Raw genomic sequence first — 24,548 nt, forward strand, 5'->3', positions numbered from 1 at the left:
GGGGAGAAACACCAAAGCCCTATGAATGAAACATTCAAGGTGCATATTTCTACTGTGTGTTTGGCTTTGCTGCTGCCCATGTGCTGTAGGTGTGTAAGGTTGGCTGCAAATGCCACTTGAGGCAGGATCTGTCCTGTTTGGATGATTTTTTTCTCTCAGAACAGCAGGCTTGTGGTACTTCCATGATTCTGTCTGGGACTAAATGTAGGTCGAACAGCAAGCAGAACATCCTCACCTCACAAAGATCAGAGCTGGAGCTGTGTTTGATTAGGGACACACAGAACCTGTCATTTCAGTGGCTTGGAAGCAAACCTCACTCAATGTTGACAGTCACTGAGGTCAGATGTAATCTATCATTACAGAGTGACTGCTCTTTGTAATCATGCTGTTTATCCTGGAGGACCTGGAAAGACATCTACACTTTGCAACCCCTCTCTCAGGAATTATAAACTCTTGTTGGAATTGCTTTCCTAGGAGAACTATCTTGTTGTTTTCTGCTGGTCCTTGTTCCTGTTTTTGCCTCTTTCAGTCATGATCTTTTAGTGTCCTGCCTGATGAAATCAGTTTGAGGTAATTTCAGCCAACTCTCTACAGACCCTGTAATCTGGATCAGTTTTTTATAGGCTGGAAATGCTGTGACTACCAACCAACTTGTGATAAAGCTGAACCTGTCAAAAGAGGCTTTAGAATTTAAAAAATATTGCTTCCTGTGAAGAAGGTAGAAATGAGGGCTCTGAAAGCTGCACTATCAGTTCCTGATAGTGCAATCTGTGCCTTTATCATCTTCTCCAGACACTCCCTTTATATGATTCAAGGAAAACCTGTGCCATTTGCATTCCTGTCATTTGTGTTATGCTGCTTTTTGCAGAGAAAGGTAAGAGTGTCATCCAAAACAAAGCAGAAGCTTGAAGTCACCTCTGCAAAGATCTTTAAGATGAGAAACTTCCTTCAGAGCAAATTAACTGATAGATACAAAATGGAAATCTTCCCATTATCCAGATCATCAGGATGAGAGTATGTTTGTTGTTCTTTACCAGACAGAGTGTGTGTGTGTATGTATATAAATATATATGGAAGAAAAATTTTAAATTAACTTATAAAACTAGTTAGGAAAAGGTTTTTTCAAAATCTTTGATGACCCTTTAGAAGTGAATTTCAGCTTGAAATTCTGTTTGGGTATTAGTGTTTATCACATAATCCAGTTCCTGGTGAGGGAAAAGAGTGGAAAGAAAGATGTCAAAAAAAGGAGAGAAAAAATAACAAACCAAACTGAATGTGAATATATAGAAAATAAGTTTAGAGCACACAATGTTCTTTGAAAAGCATGAAGGTTTTAAACAGATTGTGTAATTAAAAACTGGGTCAATCATGTTTTTTCATTAAAAATGTAGACATTTGGGTTAGTTCTGATTTTAGCATCAAGCATATAAATATGCCATTAAGAAACACTTTCAGTCTAGCATTTGAATTTCCAGAAATAGTGCTTAAAAATCCTACTTTCCTGTAATTTGTGGTGAAAATCTTGTGACTGAGTTTTTTTCATGGGCATTAGGGAGATGTTTGTACCCGTGGATTCCTGGGCTGGCAGTTAATGTGGGAATCACAGGAAACACATTTAGCTCTTGAACAGATGCAGTTTAAATGTGTGACCTCTTCCCAAACCTTTCAAGGATTGATTTTTCTTTTCTCCAATGAAATTATCAACAATAATAACAATATTTATGGTTGTCTACTGGAATTTTTCAGAGCCTGTTTGAACTGAGGAGGAAGCAGCATAAGGGGAAAATTCTGAGCAGAGACCACCAGTGTTGCCAGATACTTCACAAATGTGTTTATGAGCCAGGAGAGGAGGCTGCTTCTCCCAAGGCTAAGAGGAATGAATCACCGATGTGGGAGGTGCAGTGTCATCCAAGAAAAGAGAAACTCTTCTCCTTTGCACCCAAGCCAGCAGCTTAGGAGGTTAAATAATGTTTTTAGATACATTGGTGTGTTGCAAAGCAAGGCAAACATCCTCAGCTCTTCATGCTCTGCTGCATCAATCACGGTGGTGTTGATACAGGGCTTCATTCCCTGGAACACCCACGTGACAGATGTGAACAAGCCCCAAACCCCACATTTACTGACATCCTTCTGCTGGTTTGAAGCACATGGAGGTGTGTTTCCATCTACAGAGCAAGAAGAATGCTGACATTTATAACCATTTCTTGCTTATATTTATATTTTTCTTGGTTGCATTTATAACCATTTCTTGGTTTCACCTTAAACCCCAAATAACCTGTAAAAAAAGTTCTAGAAAAATGCACTTTCATGCAACTGGAAACATATAAAAAAATGTAATTTAGAAGGTACTTGACACTAATCTTCCTTCCTAGAGTTTGGTTAGGAAATTTCTAAGGCTTGTCTTGGACCTAGAAAGGGAACAACATGTCATGGTCATGCTCAGTTTTGTTACTGCCTTTCATAAAGGACTTCAAGTTATTTTAAGGACTGGCAATCAAACCCTCACTCATTTCCTTGCTCAGTGCTTCTGTGTGGGTGCATTTTATTTTCAGGTTGGAACTTCCATTTGTCTCTTCTCTGACTTTTATATTTCAAGTTTTCTCTTAATTCATCCCATCATTTCAACAGACATTGAATTGCAATCTCCAAGGGAGACTGAAATTAGTAAGGGTTTTAAGATTATAAAATTAAGATTATAAATTTATAAAACTAGAAATGAAAATTTAAAATTAATAAATTAAAATTATAAATTTAAGATTAAGATTTACTTGTCAGTTCATCCAAATTTTTAGAGCATAAGCTGAGTCAGGTACTGTCTCTTATATGCCATCCTAAATTTATATTCAGTAGTGGAACAGAATCTTCACTAGAGGCAGGAAGAGGTATTGACCATTAAAATTAATATTATACTGCACTAGAAAAGGCTGAATGAGGAGCCCCTGATTTAAATGGGAGTAGATGAGCTTCCTTTTTTCTTTACTGCACTCTAATTATGGAAAGCAGGTTTTTTCAAACAGTTGTAGAACTTCTACTGCTTTTACCATCCTGCTCACCTGTTGGCCATTGTGCTCTCAGTGTAATTAGTATGATAATTAGTATGATAGAGTAATTAGTATGATATAGAGTGCAACTGACTGTCATTCCAGGATAGTAGTTGGAAGGCAAATAAATTCTACTAAAAAATCCTCTCTGCTGTCATGAAGCATCTTGATCCACAGACAGACAGCAGCAGAGAAGTAGAAATTCTAAATTTAATATGTTTTAAGCTCAGTTTTTTTGCCTATTAATAGTCATTTCATCAAGCTCTTTACCACAGTAAATTAGTTCTGTAAAACTCTTGCAAGGGACTCAGTGGTGTACTTGGAAGCTGTAGTGCTTTTTTAACTTCCATAACAACTGTTAACAAAGGGGAACCTTTTGTAGCTACACTCATTGAAGCCAAAATTGCTGTCCAACATTGATTCAAAAAACAATCCTCAACCCCACTTTTCTACCTCAGGCCTCAGAATTTTCCAAGCCTCTTTCACCTGCAGTCTAATTTCAGAAAATAACCATTAGGGTTGGATCTTTATCGTGGTGTTTTTACCTGAACAAGCTTCTTCCAGATTATTAACCTGGCACAATGGGCCCTGGGGCACACCACACCAAGGCAATTGCAACACTGAGTCATTGCCAGTTTTGGCAAGGTGATGAACAGAAATAATGTCCTGAAAAATGTGTGCACTTTGGATTTAGCACAAAGAATGTGTCTGGGGAGCAGCCTTTCTTCTGTTGCTGGCAGTTTTGCACCTGTGTCCAAGGGTATAAAGTGTTTGTGTGTGAGCTGTGTGACTTCAAGCAAGGGAAACAACACTAGTGGCTTTTCTCGATATCCAATCTAATCAAATGCTATTTTGGCAGATCCAGAAATGCTATTTCCTGCTTGGCTTCCCTCCAGTGTTATTTCTGAGGAGGGATGTGAGGGAGTCAGTGAAGATGAAGGGGTAACTATTCCAGTGGGCTGTAACCACACAATACCAAAGCTCCCAGCAAATCAATCCTCTTATTAAAGCAAGGCATGGGAAGTGTTCTATCCACTCTCCTGGCAAGCACCACTGAAACACTCTTTCCTGAATTATACCTGTACATGGGGGCTCCTTGTTCTGAGTTCCACATACCCAGATCTTTTGCATGGCAATCTGTAGCCTTCCCAATGAGTCCTCCTCCTCCAAACTACTTTTGGGAGTTAATATTTGAGTACTCTACAATTTATTTCAGCCCATCGAGTTCTGCCCTAGATTCCTGAGTAGAACACTAGTGCTAACTAGTCAGAGTAAGCCAACAGTGCTGTCCCAAAGCTCAGGCTGTCCTAAAGCACTAACTTACAACAACTGATGGGGAGAAAAACACTTGGAAAATATGCCCAAAGAAAATAGGACAGATGAGTAACATAAAGTAGGTCTAACACTGAGAAAAAATGTTCTGAAATACTGCATTGAAACAGCCCACTTCAAAAGACTAATCCCTTGAGTTTGGCTTTATATGACACAGTATAAAACTGTTCTTTAATGTTATGTCTGGGAAACCAAAATACAGGAAATCAGATCAGTAGCTCAGAGCTGCCTTAGACTTTGCCCTTTGTGTGAGCTCTGCCTGCTTGTAGGTGTCCAGGACTCATTTTCTCATCATAATTGTCTATAAATTGAAGAGATCCTGCTAGTTTTAGCCTGTATGCAAGCTTGTGTGGGGAAGTGTTGAGTGGAATAGTGTTCAGCCAGGGGAGCTGTGCCATTCACATTCTCTGAAAAATCCCTTCACCCAGGATTTTTTCTCCTGGGAAGCTGAGAAGCCTCAGAGAAAAAGGAAAACAATTCTTATCTCATTTGCTTCTCCTGTGTTGTGCTCATGTGGAATGTGGTTGGAGATTGTTTACCCACAGGTGATTGTTCCATTGGATTCTGCTGGGAGTTGTTTTCACTCTTTGGCCAATCAGGGCCAGGCTGTGTCAGGACTCTGGAGAGAGTCAGGAGTTTTCATTATTATCTTTTTAGCATTCTGTAAGTATCATTTCTGTATTCTTTAGTATAGTTTAGTTAGTATTTTTTAATATAATACAGTATCATAAAGTAATGAATTAGCCTTCTGAGAACATGGAGTCAGATTCTTCACTCCTGCCTTTGTCAGGGCATCCCTGCAAATGCAACAGGCAGCTGCTGCACACATGTGCAGAACGTGTCTAGCTGGTGTTGGTGGTTCCCAAAATCCATTTGTGAGGCTACAGGGCTGTCACTTGTGGTGCTCATAACTCTGCAGTTGTGTCCAGACTGCTGGGAAAATGTCTGAAACACCTCATTTGGGGAGGGTCTCATTCATTCCTGTCAGAGCAGTCATCTCCAGGTGGTTTTGCTGCAGTGGGCACAGGAAGTGAGCAGTCAGAAAATGGGAAAAGCCCATTGCTCTGCTGCTGCTGCAGTGACTTCAGGCTGTGGAAAGAGTCCAAGAGAAACAGCACATTTGAGCCCAAGGGCCGTGCAGAGCCTGTTGTCCAGACATCTGTGCTGAATTTGGTCTCCTGAAGTTTTCACATTGAGTCAGTCCTGGGCCTGCAGCACCACAGTTTGCTCTGACCCCACAAAGCACAGCCCATGTGCACTCCTGACTGCCCTGGCTCCGTGCTCCAAGTGCTGGCTTACACAGACCATGGGATTTGGTCTCCTGGAGCTTAGAGGCTCTTGGCTCACTGGAAGATGTAGCTCTGCTCTGCTGTGGGGTTACCTCACACTGCTCTGACAATGGCAGTGTTTTCTAGAAGTTGTAGATCTCCTCATCCCCAAGAAGCTGTGAAGACACAGGAACTCAGCTGCTGCTGTGTCCCACTGAGCTCTTGGCTGAATTCTAATGTACAACCATTAGGTCCCTTTAATCAGTTTTTTTTTTTTGTTTTGTTTTTTTTTTTTTTTTGTTTGTTTTTTTTTTAATTCAGGTGTGGGTTTTGGATGTTTTTTTTTTGGGGTTTGGTTTGGTTTTTTGTGGGTTTTTTTGCCTTTTTTGTTTGTTTGTTTTTCTGTTTTGTTTTTTTTTTTTTCCTAGGAAGTTTTGACTATCATGGAAAATCACCATACCAAAGGGCTTTCCCTGCAGTAATTGTAAATCGCTTGTAAACCAGTGAGAATAATTCTGCCCTGAAGCAGATATTGTTTCTCCCTTGCAGTGTGCTTTTCAAAGCAGTCTGCTGACATTTGTCTGATCTGATAGTTCCTGTGGACTCCAGAGAGATGAGCACCCAGGCCAGGATACAGGTTACTGCTTGTGAGTGGCATCATCACCCTGCCAAACTCATGGGAGCTCTGCTCCAGTGGGGCCTAAACACTTGATAAATAATTAAAATGGTGAGGTGGAAATACTGTCCTCATGGTCAGCAGGAAATTAGGAGCTACTTACAAGCTGCTGTTTTGCCTAAACAAAAAGCCTTTGTCTTTAACAAGTAGTTGTGGAAAAACTGTTATATCAGGAAAACATACACGTATAAATTGTTTTATCTCTCTTGCAGTCCTATGCTATTAACCTGAAATGAATGCAGTACTGGAAAAACTAAAAAAAGAAAAGAATTGCACTTAGTTTTGCACTTTCTGGGAAATGAACTTGTGTATTCAGTGTTGAGTTTCTGATGACTTAAACTGGTACTGTGAGACACAGAAAACTTTGTTATTAAACTATAAATCCTATTTAAATTCCTTATTTGACATTGAATCTGGCTGAAGAATTTGATTTTGGGCTCCAATTCCAGAGATAACATTCTTTCTACCTTTTTTTCCTTCTTTCTAGCTTAAAGAAAGTTGTAAAAGTCTGATCATGGAACTGGCTGGGTACAAAATATTGTGTTCCTGACTGGTGTAGGGGGATTGTCCCTCAAAGCTCTCAGCTGGTGGAGTGCCACAGAACTCTTTTATTACTCTCCTGGTGAAGGTGAAAAGGGCACATGGTGACCTGTGTGCAAAATGGAGAGACCCATGGAACTTCAAATACTCCAAACACTGTAATCTGGCATTGCAGTGAGACTGAAAGATTTCAGTGGAAAAACTGAGTGTTCTTCCAGGTGACTTCAACAGCTTCTGTGCTGGTGGATGCATATTGCTGAATTCTTCAACTTCTAAACTCTCTTTTAATTTTCATGCATCTGAATAATGTTATTGGCACCACAGAAAAGTGCACATGAAATTGCAAGGCTTGTATTAACTGTGCAGAGACGTTCTCTAATTTTTTTAATATGAAATACCAGAGGAATAAAACTGTAGTGTAAGTTAAGCTGAAAATGAAATAAGCAAAGGTTAATTTTACTTAGGAGAATATATTTCTGAGGGAGTGGAAAAGTAGTGCAGAAATCAGATTTTAGCAAGACTGATAGTAAAATAGTTTTTCTTGAAACAAGGGCAAACAGTGCTCTTGTACTACCAAAATACAGTGAAAAAAATTAGGGAAAATGGCATCTTTCCCTAAAATACTGGCAGTTTTCCCTGAAAGGATTCTTTCAGTGGTAGGATTTAGAAAGCACTGATGTTTATTTAATTTATTATTTTTTCATAAAGAAAGTAAGAATTTCTTATGTGGTCAGGAGTAAGGTATTGTAGTTTCTGTCTCTCTCTGAGCTTAGATTTCTTTCTGCATGCTCACATTCCACTGTTCCTGCTAATGTGCTGTGCAGGAAGAATTACATTACACAGCTCTGCAGCTGGGACTTGCTGGAGCTTTGCATTTTTAAGGTTTTCCCCATCATACCCTGCAACCAAGGCAGCAAATAAATCTTGCAGGTCACATGCTGTAGAGAGCACATGGCACCAGAGGTGGGGGAGGAATTGCTGTCTGTGCCCTGTGGAAGCCTGGCTGTTCCAACTGTTCAGTTCTGTGCCCATCCCAGTGATGTTATTGACATCTCTGAATTTATCCTTGGGAATACTGTGATCTAGCAGGAGGGAAATGAGATGCAGTTAGCAAACTGATAATTGAAAGTAATAAAAGCCTTAAGCAAATGCATAAAACTCTTCCCAATCATGGTATTTATGGGCCCAAAGTGTTAGAGAGATATTTATAGGTTGGATGGAAACACAAAACATATGGTATTTTTATCCGGAAATATTCTTTCAATTACACCCTGCATGGATCTCATAAACATCCCTCTTTCATCTAAAAATTCTTCAGTACATTAGGTAAGAAACATCATTCCATTTCGTAGGGGAATGTGGTAAACAAACATCTTGTTCTAACAGATGTTGAAGTGTCTTGCAGATTTCAATCAGCAGAAGGAATATTCTATAAGTTTTGGCTCTGGCAGCTCAAAGTAATGCAGCTGTTGGGCCACACATTTTGTATTTTGGTCTTCTATTTGTTATATTGGAGAATGTGTACAATCAGCATATTTTTTCCTGATTTTCATCTGTTAAGCATAAGTATCTTAATCTGATTTTCATTTTTCCATGTGCTAAATCTCTCCTGCTTTGCAGATGCAGCAGGCTCATACCTTAATGCTTCCTTGATTATCTCTGTAGAAGAAATTTCCAAGAGCACCTCAGAAATGCTTTGCTGCAATTTAAAATCAAATTATGCATTGCTGTTTCAGAGCAAGCCAGTGTTCACTAGGCAAGTGACTTCTAGAATCTACAGCTGGGCTTTGACATAAGCCTGGTGGGAAGGAAGATACTCCAGGAATAGCTGGGAGGGTCGAGTAAAAGGCAGTTTTGTGCCTCACCTTGGCTTTGAGTGAAGCCTGGTCCCAGGCAGTGCAGCTGTTGTCTCTGCCTTTGCCTTTTCTGGAATGAGGGATCAGCCCTGGCTCACAGCTGGCACTTGCTGGGGAGTGGGAAATATTGTGCAGCCTTTTTGCTGAAGTGGTGGGATTCATAACTTTTGTGCTTGTGTTCATCGTGGGTAGACAGGGAAGCAGACCTGGGATTTTTATTGGCTTTTTTTCCCTTCTTTTTTAAACACCTTGATGGATCTTGGGAACTTCTGCTTTGTCTGAGGCACTGTGTGTGCAGGAGTTTCCTGAAGGCCAGGGATCTGCTGGAGCTGAGCTGTAATGCGGTGCATACACAGTGTTTGAGTTGTTTGGTGGAACTGCAGCTCCAGGCTGGAACAGATGTGTTTGATGAGCCCCTTAAGCATGCCACTACCAAATATCTTGTTCCAGATATTGCCATTTCTTAAGGGAAGTTCCCATCCAGCCTCACTTGTCGTGGCTGCACCTTGGTTCCACCAGCCCCTCTTTTGGTAGATCAACTTTCCTGGACAGCTTTCCTGTCAGGCATGTCTCATGTTAAATCAAAATCAGCTAGTTGTGTTGTCTTATCTGTGTTTGTCTTGCTGATTTGTCTTGTTGAGGTATTGGGCAGACTTATTCTGCCTAGGAGGGTTTGGAGGAGGATCTCTGCCCATGGGATAGCTAATGGAAGATACAGCTTTGGTGCTTACCCCAGGCTTTAAAGCCACTTTATAAAAACTTCCTTCCCACATTTTCCATATTTTTTCAGCTTTAGTGCTACTGATATCCCATCTGTCTTTTAGTTTGACTTCAGTATTTATGGAACACCTCTTATTCTGAGTCTTTGAAGTTACAGGATTTCTCTCAATGTCCTTCAGGATCCCTGTTGCCCATAAAGGCTGCAGACAGTTAAAGCAAGTGTCATAACATGTAACTTTTTTCTTCCTAAGCTCCTTCTCTTTTTTCAGTTTATTCTATAATGTGCTGGAGAGAGAAGTGTCTACTTTGGAGTTGTTTGGCTTTGATTTTAAATTGCAGCACAGTGTGAGTTGGTGAAAAATACAATTATTCCCACCTTCTTGATCCTCACTGGATTCTTGTGGGGAAGGTGAAATTTATTGGCATTTCTAATGGGTGTGTCTGTATGGTTACATGTTAAGTGCAGATCATCTTGTGGCTCCCATTCAGAGTCTCTTGGCATGGTGCTTCTCTGTATTCAAAATGTAAACAACAGAGAAGCAATGCAATTGGATGGGGAAATATGTCCTCTTAGAGGCAGGGAGCACTAGAGGAGCTAATTTTCCTGTTTCTCTGCCACACGCATCACTGATCACCACATATAAATTATTCAGACGTTAAAAGGATCACAGTTGTAAATATGAAAGGAGTTTGTAGCAATAATCACAACAAACCCATGCTGCTAAATTACTGAAACAAATTATTCATGTCATCATCCTGAAATTTTTTCTGTTTGACCTTTAAACTCTGGAATAAGCTTTGGGTGTAGAGAGCTGTGGTAGGAGGGGAAACCACGGTGATCGTGGCAGAGGTTCTCTGTGGATTCTCCCAAAACACAGCAGCACAGAGGGCAGGAGGCAGCAGCAGGACTCGTGGCTCCTCATCAACCTGTGCATGAGTGATATTTCTGAATCTCCCATCCTCCAAATGTGAACAGGGCTTTAAAAGCATTTGGAGTGATTTTGGGGGAAGGTCACTGTTTAGCTCGAAGCCACCCTGTTAAAACCTGCAGTGACAAGGAAGTGTAACAGGGGAAGAGTGACTTCCCACTAATTTTGAAGCTTCAAGATGTCTTGAGGATTCTCACTACTTCAAATAGCAGGTTCAGAGAATGACATGGACATAAAGCTGAAAAAAAATTAATATTACAGAAGTGACTGTTGGTCAAACTCCAAGCAAATAAGAGCAACACGGCACAACAGAATTTAACCCAGGAAACCTGACATAATTCCAGACTGTTCACCTGTATTTGTGCAGGGTGAAATAACTAAAGGATACTCATGGGCTTATTGACCCTGGGTGTGGAGTGGGGACAGGCTGCTTGGGCTTTGGTAGTGTTTGCAGCCTTGCTTGTGGAACTGGTTTAACTGGGACAAAGTTCTCTGTCCAATGCTGTGCTAAGCCCTGGTCCCCTGTCCCAGCTATGTGCTGTGTGAGCTATGCAGAATAAATTGTAGAGTCTGGCAGGAGATAGAAATATTGATGGAAGAGCTTTTTTTTCTGAACTGAGGACCCTGTGAAGATCTTGGGATGCACTTAGAACTTAATAACAAACAGGATAAAAGTAAAATTTTCTTCTAGATGTCTCTCTGTGAATAATAAATTCATCCTCATAGCAGGTGAGAATCATCTTTCCTCATTCACACTTACAAAGACTCTACTGTTAAGCAGTAATGCAACCTGTTGTTTGAGTTCTTCAGGTTGAAAAGGTCCCCTGTAGAGACAGTTTTGTGAAGCTGATGTCAATGGATGCAGCTTCAGCATTTTCTCTTTTATGTGTGAATTAGTGCTGTGGAAAAACAGGGAAGGGCATTGCTGCTCACATTTGGCTGCTGCTGCTTCCAACAGTGCAATGCTGGTCCAGCCAACCACCCTACAGGCTGTGCAGCAAGCAGGTGCTGCCCTAAAAGGCCTGGCAGGATCCTTTTTCAAGGTTTGATTGCAGTAGCATCATCTTGGGAGATGCTTTGTACAATGTATGTGAAACCCCACTGGGAAACCTGCAAGCTCCTGGGTTCACCTTGTGAAGGCAAAGCATCAATGGGCTGAATCCCCACCTTAATTTAAAGCAGCAAATAATTAACAGAGGTTTGGATGTTCATTTTGAGATAGCAGCAGTTCTGTGCATGGAGAAGCTGGGGGAACCATGCTAAGTGTCAATGATTGCCCTTTGTGATCTGTAGAATTTTTACATTAAGAGGGAGCAGTAGCCCTCTCACATTCACATTTCCTGAAAAATCCCTTCACCCAGGATTTTTTCTCCTGGGAAGCTGAGAAGCCTCAGAGAAAAAGGAAAACAATTCTTTTATCATTTGCTTCTCCTGTGTTGTGCTCATGTGGAATGTGTTTGGAGATTGTTTACCCACAGGTGATTGTTCCATTGGATTCTGCTGTGAGTTGTTTTCACTCTTTGGCCAATCAGGGCCAGGCTGTGTCAGGACTCTGGAGAGAGTCACCAGTTTTCATTATTATCTTTTTAGCATTCAGTGAGTATCCTTTCTGTATTCTTTATTATGGTATAGTATAGTATTCTTTAAAATAATAAATTATCCTTCTGAGAACATGGAGTCTGATTCATCATGGCACCCTGCCACAAGGGTCCCCACAAATACAATGGTAGCCCCATGTCAGGCCCTGGTCTAAGCTATTGTCTCACATCAACTGCCACATTTAGAGGTGTTACAGAACTGTGAAACCACTTTTGGGAAAGAGGAACAATGTCTTTAGGGGACCAACACTTGAAAAAATATTGCAATTTCAGCATCTGAGTGGTTCCTAGATCAAGACAGATCTGCTCCACAAGAAGGCATCCACTGCTGCACTCCTCTGTGGAAGATGATGGGCTGCCTTCACATCAAGAAACATGCAATTCTTGGTATAAAAAACCAAATCCTTGAAAAATCTCTTGTTCTTGCCAGTTTCCACAAAATCATTTGTGATTCCATGAAATATTGCCTTGGAATCACACAGCCTGCTTTGGTCAGTTAAGGTGAATAATGCAAGTGCCTTGTGGCTCTGCAGTATTTGTTTGGGGCAGATGAACTCAGAAAATAACAAAATTGTGTGAGCAAATCCCTCCTCCCTCTAACTTCAAAACCTGTAGTGGTATTGCACCACTAGGGTTGGCTTGACCCATTTTAATCTAAAAGCAGAACTCCTGCCAAATTTGAGGATAAGCATGACAACCATTACACTGATTTATCAGAGTGAAAGGGGAGTTGCATTAGTAGTTTTGGAATTTATTGTAGTGGATAAATGGCATTTCCATCAGCAAAAGAATGAGAAAGTTGATTTATAACAGATAACTCCAATAATTTCTGAATTTCCATATTAATAGAAAAGTGGTACTTCCATTTTTGCTATTATCCCCATATGTGCCATCTTCTTATAAATATGGAAATTTGGCAATTATCTGAGAAATACTTTATTTTCAAATCATACCATAGAAATTAATGAATGGATTTAAATTTTTTAATTATCATATTTTTAAGTGTTTTATTGGATCTGGACTACTGTATTGAAAGATAAAGTCCATTTGGCAATGTTTGATACTGTATCTGAAACTAGATGCCTGCTAATTAGTTAATTTTCCTTTAACCAAAAGTACAGAACTGAGCCATACTCAGATTAGATGCTATTGATTTGTCTCCTTCTGTTTTATGACTTTCAGGATAATGTGCTGAAGAGGAACTTGCAAAAGATATATTGCTCCTGGAAAAGGAATTCATGTAAACAGTATTGATGGTGAATAAAACCAAAGCTAAAACTCTATCTCAGCACCATTATGTGGTGACAGAATAAATATGAACTCCTGCAGGAATGTGTCCTTCCACACATGCTGGTGGTTTAGGAATGTGCTGGTGCCAGCCACAGGAAAAGAAGAACTTGATGGATAGCACAAGAAGGAGAAGCAGTGTCTGGGGTTCAAGTGGTTCAGAGGAAAATTGCCCTGCTGGGGGTTTGATTACATAAAATCACACAGCTTTTAGACTTTTAAACTTTTAAAGACAGCTTTTAAGCTGTTAGGAGACTTCACATCAGAGCTGTCCTGTTGTTTTGGGGCTACTCACCAGAGACACTCAGCTAGCACATGGCTCCTTTGAGTCATCCTTCAGTATTGATGCAATCAAAACCAGAGTGGAAGTTGTGGAAATGGATTTATTTCTGGTGAAAAAGCAAACTTCCCCCCTCCCCTCTGTTACAAAGCCATCAGAGCAAGTATCTGCTGATGGGGCTTTCCACAAAGGATTCTGAACCAAGTCAGCCATTGGGAATTGCCCATGTGAAAGCTGTTCTTGTTTCTGTAAAGATGCCTATACCTGAGGAGTCATGATTGTGTGTTAAATTCTGTATCTAGGGGCTTTTATGGTGAGAAGTTAAAACTTCCTCCTAGATATTTCACTTAGTTGTTTTTTTTTTTTTCTGAGTGCAGTGTTCAGCTCTGGGAAAATAGATTTCAGAGGGAAGCACAATTTACTGGGAGAAGCCTTATTCCTGGGGAGCCAAACACCTTAAAAAATGTGCTTTCATTTGATCTTTCAAATGAAAGATGTTAGACACATTATACTGGCTTATATTTACATAGGAGATTAGCAGTCTGTATATCACAGAATTACTTCACTTGAAAAGTTGATGTATATGACATTACCCTATGCCTTTTCCTCCATTGAAACATGAGAAATTTATGGTGAGGTCCCCGTGTGCTTTTCTCATTGCAAGCACTGCTGACAGATTAAGTGATGCTCCATTTCATGTAACACCTGTGTTGTGTGAATTGATAGGAGCAGAGCTGGGGCACAGGGTTTACTACACCTTGCTCAAATTTGGAGCAAGTGTCTTAACACTTGGCAGGGGGAAATGCTTTTTCTACATTTTTTTGTATCAAAAAAAGGAGTTTGTGTGCAGGTGTCAGCAGAGGCTGAGAGTGCACTGTGGAAAAGCAGTGGCTGGGATGGCCTTCATGGTGAAAAACATGGAGGAAATAGATCATTAGACATGGACATTGTGTAAATAAAGGAAAGAGTTTAGAGAAGGATTTGGCATTTTAATGAATATGAATGCAGCGATGGTCCAAAGTTAGTTACCAAGCACTGATTCTTACCTGAGTGAAAATGCACCAATCTGAACGTTGTGAAGATGTGGCTTTCTCAGAACATTCTTTTGGCATCACTCGCAAGATGTATGCTTTGCTTTTTCACTTTGTGTGGTTAAAAATGCTCCACTCCCTGAGCTGCGAACCCTGTTGAGGGAAAAAGCCACACATGGAATGTCAGGGACTGAAACTGCTCCCATTTATAGCACTGGCCACTCCAAATATCACAATGATTTCACCAGCCTCACTTGGGAAAACAAGTGATGTTTGACTTACCTGGGCAAATTGATATTTCAACAATCTTCCTGTGCCTTGACAGTTGGTCTGCAGCACATGAAACAGGGTAAACACTCTTTCATATTTGAAATTGGAAGCAGGCACCTTGAAGCATGTCTTGAATGTGCTTCTGTTCCATATGGAATAATGAGAGAAAAGTTATTTTTTTCAATGTTTCTGTGGCCTTCCTGTTAAAATGTAAATTCAGTCTGGGGCACTGGGGAGTACAGAGCTTGGATGCAACAATAGTTACACAGTTCTGGGGATTTTGCTGCAGCTGATGTCCTGATATATTTTTAAGGAGTCTGTCTTCCTTTCAAACTCTACCACTTTTATAGTCATCCATTAATATTTTCTATGCACCTGAATAACAGTGCATGGAAGTCATCTTTCCATCCTTTTCAACTGGGTTTTAATCAGGCTCAGGGTATTTTTTCTGAGGAGCTGAGGGTCTCAGCTGTGAAGCAGATGTTTTGTTCCACACAGAACGACAGAACAAGTAAATAGGGAAAATGGAAGGATTGTTGAATGCATTTGGTTTTCTAACACGTCATTGTCACTACCATGCTCTATTGCTTTTCTCTGCATCCCTCTTGAGATAAAAATGGGTTTAGTCCTTGAATTTAAGGAGTTCAATTCTTCCTTTACAGATTCACAGCCTACAGACTTGGCCTTCGACTGGCTCTTCAAACAGAAGTGATTTCATTTGCATGTTTCTTCCATTTTCACTCTGCTGCAGAAGCATCTCTCCAGAAACTGATGACCTTACCTGAACTTCACTCCTGGGTGCATGGGATGCTGCTTCACCTGCCTTCAAGGTAGATTTTCCCTATGATTCAGCACAAGTTAATTAATTGGTTTCCTTGGGCTTCATTTAGGAGTGATGGCATAGTGTGGGTAACAGTAACAGGCCATGAGTTCTAGCTCTAAGAGTTTTTCCAGATGAAGGGGCTTCTGAAATCTTAGGCTGAGGAAAAAGAACATTCACTAATCACCTGACAGCCACAGTTTTCTCACTCATTGTAGTGGAGTTCACATACTGCTACTCTGCTCAGTCAGACGTGTTGGCCTGGAAAGTTCCTTTCCTTTGGGAGTGATTAAATGTGGTTGTTAGGAGGGACTAAAGCAGCACTCTTCATTCTTTGGCACACTGAGCAAACAGATCAGTATTTGTGGGAAATGGAAAGGTAGAAACTTCCACAGACACTGAAGGGTTTGATCTGCAGCCTTGGAAGATTCTTGGATTGATGTAACAATAAAATACACAGATATTAAGCAGAAAAAACATAAACTTATGTTTCTATATTTGTAAGTAAGAATATGCCTTAAGTAAGTGAGAAACTGAACTGATGAGATGGTGAAGGGTTTATAATGTAGGGGTGTAATTGTACAGAGTAAGCTGAGAGTTTAAATGTTATAATAGAAGCATTTGTGTGTATGTGTGATAGGAGCCCATTGGATAAAAGTGTCCACAGTGCAGTAGAAGTGAGTAAAGGTGATAGGTTAGAGAAGCAAAATAAACTTTGTGGCAACTGTCCATTGGTTTAGAAAGAAATTATATATTAGATATATATCTATTCTTACTATATATTATATATATATATCTATCTAAATATATAATATATGAGCTATATATTATGTGCAGTATATATATATATAATATACATTAGAAATTATATATTCAAAATTATATATTGCCTTGTAAGGAAGAACTTGTGGCCACTTTGAGATATGGTTGACTCCTTGCTCTCTTAAGCCTCATGGCCTCTGAGACTGATGCTTATTTGAGCAATAAATTGTTTTATTAACCTGACTGTGGTCCCATCCCTTCAATTAAAAGAAGAAATAATAATAATGACAATGATGATAATGATGGTGGTAATAATAATAATAATAATAATAATAATAATAATAATAATAATAATTGTTATTATTATTATTATTATTATTATTATTATTATTATTATTATTATTAAATAATAATTCAATAATAATTCCGTAATAATAATAAGTATTCAGAGAGATTTCCCCATAGGGGCTGTTCTGCCTGTTCTGGAGGCAGCTTTTAAGCTGATGGTGGGGCAGTGGGTCCCAGCTCACACAGCTCTGTGCCCCAGGGTCTGCCTGCCTGGCTGGGCTTGAGACAGGGCTGGGTGGCTCCCTGGAGCTGCTGTGCTGCTCCTGGTGCTGCTCAGCTCATGCAGAATTGGCCTGGACCCCACGGCAGGCTGTGCAAAGGCTGGGACAGGCCTGCAGGGAATTGCTTCAGAAAATGAGGGGTGAAAGGCAATGGTTGCTTAAGTGTGCTGCTCAAAGAACCTGGCTGCCGTGATGCTTTAAGGAGCTGGAGCAGAGGCTGGATGGAGTGCAGAGCAATAAAGTGCAGATTTATGGAAGTGCCTTCAGAGGCCACACCCTGGCAGCAGCAGAGCCACAGTCCTGGCTCTGCCCGGGGGGCTCCAAGCAAAGGAGGGCTTGGCCATGAGATCTCACATTTTTATAGGTTTTAGTCCACTTGCATACAGGAGTTAATTGTCCAATTAACAGCTTCAAATGATGAAGTTTCATCCTCCTTGCTTGCTTGCCCACCCTCCTCCTTTCACGTTCATGCTTTGGGCCTAAAGTTTGAGGAGATTGTCCTTGAGTCTCCAGCTGGAACAGGATTGTTTTGTCTCCACCACCCTGTGCAAAGATCCTGGTGACACTTAATATAAAGCTAAAAGCTGCACACAAAAACAGAACAGAAAAACCCCAAGGTATCAGCTGGGGATTGGCTTTCTCTGCAGAGTTTATTGGAATGAAGCCTTTCTGTGCTAGCTACAAATCTGGCCTGGTTCAGCCATGGTGGATTTGCAACTTGAAACCAGAGGAAAGATATGGTTCCTAGTAGCCAGGACTGTCCCCCTTGCTGCCAGTGATCACACAGGCTTTTTGTTCCATGCCAGAGACCTGGAAGAGATTGTAGTTGGGATACATCAAATTCAACTGGACATTGGGCTGGCCTTGCTGTTGATGCAAAGCTTTCTGCTTTTGTCCTCACATCTCTGGATTTATGTTGGCTTCTGCTAATGAGACTTAAAAGGAGTAAGAACTGACCTCAAATTAAGACTGGGCTATTCCTGCAGAGCCATCCAAACTGTTTATTATATTGATCAGTTAAGCCCCATGAATTCTTCAAGTTAGTCAATGATGTGAACTGACAAGTTAAATTACTACAGTGAAAGCCCTGCTGTGATATCTTAATTTATGTTGCAGGGCCTCAAAACAGATTTTTATCTGACTGCTTCTTTGAGTTTTTTCCCCCCTTTAAGACTAAAGTGAGAATTTTCTTTTTGAAAAGCAGAGTTTTTATGTGAGGATAAATCACATCAAGTCAGCTGTCCAGTGAAGTTACAAATCATGCTGCTTTTATTTTAAATTCAATAATATAGGCATCTGGAGCTATAAACACTTTTTACAAGTTGTGTGGCCCTGGGAAGATACAGACAACTTGCATCTGTGTTGTATTTTTACCTTACCTGATTTGAGATATTCCGACTAAGGGCATGCTTTTGATGTGAATGAGAAATTGGAGAGGAAAGCCTCATGTGGAAGAAACACAAAACTTGTGGATTCTGATGGGTACAGCCCTGGGAAAGAAGAGGGAAAGTGCTTTCTGCAGTGCTGCAGTCAGCCCTCCATTCCTCACTCAGAGCACCAGGGCTTGGAGCCATGGAAATGCTGCTGGAATGCTGTGCCAGGTCAGCCTGAAGGGTGGGACACACTTGTGTCCTCACACAGCAACCTGAAAGGAGGTTTGGTGTCATGGCAGTGAAGCTGATGACAGCCTGAAAGAGAGGAAAATGAAATGCATTTTTGTCTCTTTACTGTATACTCAGCCCTCAAGTGAGAGAGCTTAAGGAAAAAAATTGCTGCCTTGCAGAAAAGGAGGAAAAACTCATTTTGGCATGTTTCCTTTGCATATAGCTTGCCCTGGTGTGTTACTGCATAATGTCTTCCTGCTGTTGTGTTACATTTCTTTGGAACAAAGATGTGACTTTTAAATGGTGCCTGTGAATGTATTCATGAGGAATCAGGCTTAGAAACAGTGATTAAAAATAATCTCCAAGCTGATAGTGGGTTGTGGGCACTGGACTGGCTCTGTTTGGATCAGGAACAAAGGCTCCATCCATGCTCTCCTTGGTGTGGCTGAGCTGCAGCAATCTGTGACTCTGGGCTAGGTGGTCACATTTGGGGATTGCTGCACCATGGCACACTGGCAGATAAAGGTGATTCCAGTTATACCAAGGACTAAACAGCCATTAATTAAATTATTAATAGCACAGCCATTAGTAGTTGGGACTGACTTGCTTGACTCCTCATTGTGTTTTTGTTTCACTCATTTCATACCTATAAGTGTTTTATAAACCAAAAGAGGCCTGCAACTTCAGATTTAATTACTTAAATATTATTGTCTTGGCAAATGGCCCTTTTCAAAATGCAAATATCTAAAATTTGTGAAGAGCAAGAGCAAGATTTTTAGGGTAAAATATGAGTCAGTGATGCTGATTTATAAGAAACCGGGGAATTAAATCCCAGATTTTCACTCAAATAATGGATATTTATTTTTCTTTTTCAAGGACATTTTCTTGCAGTGCAACCAACATCCTTACAGCCCTCTCCACATGCATCTCCACAGATGCAGTGCCCAGCCCTGCACCAACAGATGCCATGAAGCTGAAGCTCAGCAGGAAGGAACCTGCTGTCCCAGCTGCAAACCCACAGTGCCAGGCAGCAGAGCTGCTTGAACATCCTCCACAAATACCAAAGTCTCTTAAAGTCAAGTGGATGCTTTCCACTGCAGTCTTCCTAGCATATGCACCTTATATTCCTGGTTGTTTTTTCTTTTCTACTGCACTTATCCTACTCAACAATATAATTATCCATGCTCATGATCTACCTAGTACCCTTTGGCTGCTAAGTTCTAAGAATTGGGCAGAATTAGTGCACTTATATGGACACTTTCACATCCTGGCACTCTAAGAGGATGCTCAGGTAGCTGTCCAGGCACTCAAAGGAGCTTTTAGAGTTCTTTTCAGGTTCTTATTTATGTAAGTTTTTTGCATTTTGACTTTGAGGACACAAACAAAGAAATAGTGTGCCTGCAGTCAACTTGCAGCTGGTGAGTTGTTCACGTAATATATATATATTATTTATACTTTTTATATATATATATAAAAACTATATATACACTATGTGTATATATTTATACTTTATATATACGATACATTTTTATATATTATATATAATATATATTATATTATATATATAATTGTATATTTATACTATATATTTATACTTTATAGATATACTATACATAGTATATATATTTATGTCTACTATATATATACATATAAAAAGATATCTATTATATGTATAATAAAATACATATGTAGTATGTATTTTTAGGGTTTTTTTACCAATTAATCAAAAAGTTTTGGTCTGATTTTTACCTGTACATTATTGAAGGTAGTTGTATGTCTATGTACACATGTATGTAGAAAGGCACCTGTTGGAAACTCCCCTAGACTTCAGTGAAGTATTTCAAAAGTGTTGACATTTCTCACTGGGTTGAGCCTGGAGGAGTAGGGCTATCAGCCTGGGCTCCATTGTCAGCTTTCAACAAAAGTCCTTTGATTACTGCAGGGTTTTCTTGAGGGTTTGTGAGCTCTGAGAGCATCTTCTCAGAGGGAGATGCTGTCTGCAGCCAGCTGCAGTCCCAGAGAGTTGTGCCTGATGTAGGACCATTGTTTATAGGGCCGTTTATGGGGTCACAAGATGGTTGGCTTTAGTCACAAAAATGGAAATTCCACCGTGGCCACAATCCAGGTTGGTAATTTCTGGAGTTTGCAGAATTCCAATAAGTTTTTTGCCACTCAGGTTAGAGTTCAGGTGAGGAATGTTCCAGGTGGGACTGGCTGTTCCCACTCCCACAGGCAGCAGGAGTTCCTGGAGCACTCTGTGCTGCTCCCACCTCATCCACTCCAGAGTTCCCAGCACAGCCCAGGGCTGCTTCACCACTCCACCCCTTATACAAAGACCAAGGCCTCACAGAAATGATTGAGGTTATGGAGCAGATCTTATATAATTTTTCTTTAACTAAGGAGAGTTCCTGCAGAGATGTCTTTGTGTAGGGGCAGTGTTCAAGGCAGTTCTTCCTGACTGGGAACAGCATATACAACCCAAACTATCCCCATTTATAATGAGTCACTGGCATTAAATATAGAGCACTTTACTGCTTCTGGCTGGTGCTGAGCTAAATTTGAAAGACAGAATAGGCAATTCCAGTTCTTACCATGGGTGCTGTGATTTTTTTGGGGTTATCTGACCTGCCACATGCCCTTTTTTGCTTATAAACTGTGGCTTTTGTACTGTCTTTGTTTAGTTTTCTTCATTGCCCCAGTTATTATCAGAGGTTCAGTGAATACTGCACGTCACAGCCTGAGAGACACACACTGGAGTCCCTGGCCATCCTCACTCTCCTCTCTCCCTTCCAGAAATGTTACCTGTTCCTTGTGCTGCCCATCCTCCCTCTTCCCAAGACACTGAGGCAAAGACCCTGAGCAGCATCTACCAGTGAATACCTCCCTGTCCCTGGGGTTTTTTGTCATCTTTTCACGTTCTGGGTGCTGAACTGACATGTCTGGCTGCTCAGGACACCACCAGGGTGTCTCATAGTAGGAGTTAAAACAGCCTTCTGAAGAGCTCTTTCCAGTGATCTCTCCAAAGTGGAATTCTCCCAGGGGGAAGACTTACTGTTGCCTATGAGGGCATTTGCTCACCACAAATCATTTGAATGAATCCTTGAAGTCTGGCCCCTTTTAACTTACTTCAGATGATGATTAAAATGGTGTTGTTTCCAAAATATGCTTGGCGTCCACATGTTCTCCTGCTGGTTGCACCCAGACACTTCCATGTCAGAGGAGAATGCCTCTGGTCATGCCAGTCCTCCCCACCAAAGCCCTACCAAAACTGTGACCAGTGTGGCTACTGGGAGCAGATCCCATGGCATTAAAGATGCTGGGCATTGCTCTATCTTTGAATATTTGCTGTGAATCTGAGTGCCTGTGAGTCCCAGCTGAGGAGGGGGAACCTTCTGCCTCTCAGTGCTTTGCACATGGCAGCAGCCATGAAAATTGCTGGACTGTGGGAAATAGTATAGGTAAGAGGATTTCCAGAAAGGTGTAAAAGCAGGCCTTAGAAACAGAAAGAAAGAAATCTCAGAGCTAGCTGCAGCTGCAAAGTCTGAAAGTAGAAAAATGTACAATAGTGCAGCAAGCAAGGACATTAAGCAATAGCTTGAGTTTTAAACTTGACTAAGATAGCTCTTAAGACTGCAGAAAAATATGCTTAGTAAGATAGTAGAAGGTTTAAACTTAATAATGTTGTATTATATATTGTTAATAGAAGGCAAACAAGCAAGCATTGTGTGAAGCTGGTGTGCATGTCCTTTTAGTGATTGGATGGAGCAACTGTCTGTAAGCTTTAGTAATGTGCTATTGGCTAGGAAGGTTTTAAAATGCTCTGTAACAGAGAAATCTTTGGCTGCTGCTGGCAAGACGTGAGCTTTTGCCATTTTTAAATTGTCTCAACCCTGTAATGAGGCTGATGTAGCAATAAAAGCTCAAGAAATGAATCCCAGCAGTGCCTGGGATATGTCCTGTGAGTGAAAAACACTCCAAACACACTGCACCAGAATGCTTAAAGCTTTGTAAAGCACCTCAGGCTTGGAGGTGCCTCAGGCACCAGTTTCAAGCCACAGAATGATCAGGGCAAATGTCTCAGTGAGAATCACTGCTGGTCCTTTGCTCTGTTACTTCCTGCAGACAGAGGATGTTTGACAAATGTTCTGTTACTAAAATATCCTCTTGTAATGAGTATTCCTGTTTGAAACAAATGGTAGCTGATTACACTGGAGAGCTAAATAACTCAAAACATATATTCCTACTCTTTCATTGCCTGACTTAACCAAAGTTGGTTCCAAGCATTCTGGAAAATGCCTAGAAAGTCTTTTCAAGACTATCTTCCATTAGTGGGTTGGTTTGGGTTTCTGTGAGCACATTTCACTGACTAAAAATTGGTCCCTAAAAATAAAAATAAATAAACTCTGGGGGGGGACAGTGCACCAAACTCCTTGTGGGCTGATAGGACCCATTTCTGCTGGGCTCTGCAGGGAGCACACACATGTTGACAGAAGGTACAACACCACCTTTCAGTTCAGTCTCACTTGTCATCACTGTGTTTTACCTGTTGTCACTCTAAAGGCTTTCTTGGAACAATTCTTCCTCTGACTTTTGCAGGGGTGACTGCTAGAGAGCATTTTGAGACTCTCCTGCTGTGACAACTCCCTTGAACAGCCCTTTCACAAAAGAGCAAATGCATTTGAAAAGAGCTTGTTTTAACTGCTTCCTTTGAAATGGTTGTAGATGTTACTTTTAGTGTTCAACCCAAATTCTTTCTTTTCTCTCAGAAATTAAATTGACCAGCTAAGGAGAACATACTGGATATATATATATATATATTTTTTTTGTATAGAAAACTGGATATGGGACTTTTCCACTGGTCATTTGATGGCAGAACTTCCAGGCCAATGGATAAATGGCTTGCAACAACAGTCTCTTCCTTCTGAACCCCAGCACTGGGCATTGAGCTGTCTCTTCCTGCTGCCTGGTATTGCCTGTGCTAAAAAAAAACCCCACACTTGATAGAAATATCTGAATTTAATGCTATACCTTTTTCCAGAGGCTCTGCCATCTTTGAGGATTGTCAGTTGTGTTATTCCCTCTGACAGGTCTCATCTATCAATCCTCAGCGGGCTGTTATAAGTTTCTTTCCCATGATAATCCTTTCTAGTGACATTTTACATGCATATTATTTTCTCCAAAAGTCTGCATGCAAAATTTCATGGTAGAATGGAGCTCTGCAGCTGAACTGGTGTGTTGAGCTGGGAAAGTGGTATGTACGAGGAAAATGCACTCCTAGGAGATGACTTTAACTGGTGTTACAACTGGCTGCTGCCATCTTTCTTTTATTTACAATTTACAATGCAAATGTCTTTTGGTTCTGCAACCCTTAAACACATAGGAAAGAGGCAACTAATTTGCATGGGTAATCTCATGAAAGCCATCTTTGTAGTTAAGAGTAAACTGTGATTCCTTCCACTGCCAGTGTATTATGCCACTTCAATAAACTTTAATTTCATTACTAGAAGTCAAGATTCCCTTATTAAACTTTTCTATTAAAACAGAGTGAGAAGAAGCTTCCAAAGTCCACATTGCTTCTGCTATGTCACTTTTATTATAATGTAATGTACATAGACAAATGAGATATCCCATTGTGTTTGCCTACGGGTGTTAAACATGCCCTTGAAACCAAAGGCAAAATAAAGCTTAATAAAAAATAGCTTAGCAAGACTGATGGCACAGCTTCCATTTTTGGTCTTGTGAAGCAAAGTATTGAAAACTGAAGGATTTTGGGAGGCTGAGAACACCCTTAGCACACTGCCTGTGGGTGTAATCCATTCCTGGTCTGTGGGCTGGGCTGAGTTCCCAATGAGTTTCAAGCTGTGCCAAGAGGAATTTAGGTTGGATATTAGGAAAAAAAGTCTTTTACAGAAAGAGTGATAAAGTTCTGGAATGGCTGCCCAGGGAGGTGGTGCAGTCACCATCC

At 40.6% G+C, this 24,548-nt stretch overlaps 1 long non-coding RNA gene across 1 annotated transcript in view; it reads left to right on the forward strand.

Moving 5' to 3' along the window:
- Positions 1–24,548, forward strand: part of LOC135278697 (uncharacterized) — a 75,490-nt gene that overhangs the window by 48,515 nt on the left and 2,427 nt on the right. The window contains exon 5 of the long non-coding RNA XR_010346142.1: positions 15,491–15,658. This is a non-coding gene — a long non-coding RNA (uncharacterized LOC135278697). The remainder of the gene's footprint in view (positions 1–15,490; positions 15,659–24,548) is intronic.

This window comes from Passer domesticus, chromosome 11 (genome assembly GCF_036417665.1).
Source record: "Passer domesticus isolate bPasDom1 chromosome 11, bPasDom1.hap1, whole genome shotgun sequence".
Lineage (NCBI taxonomy): Eukaryota > Metazoa > Chordata > Aves > Passeriformes > Passeridae > Passer > Passer domesticus.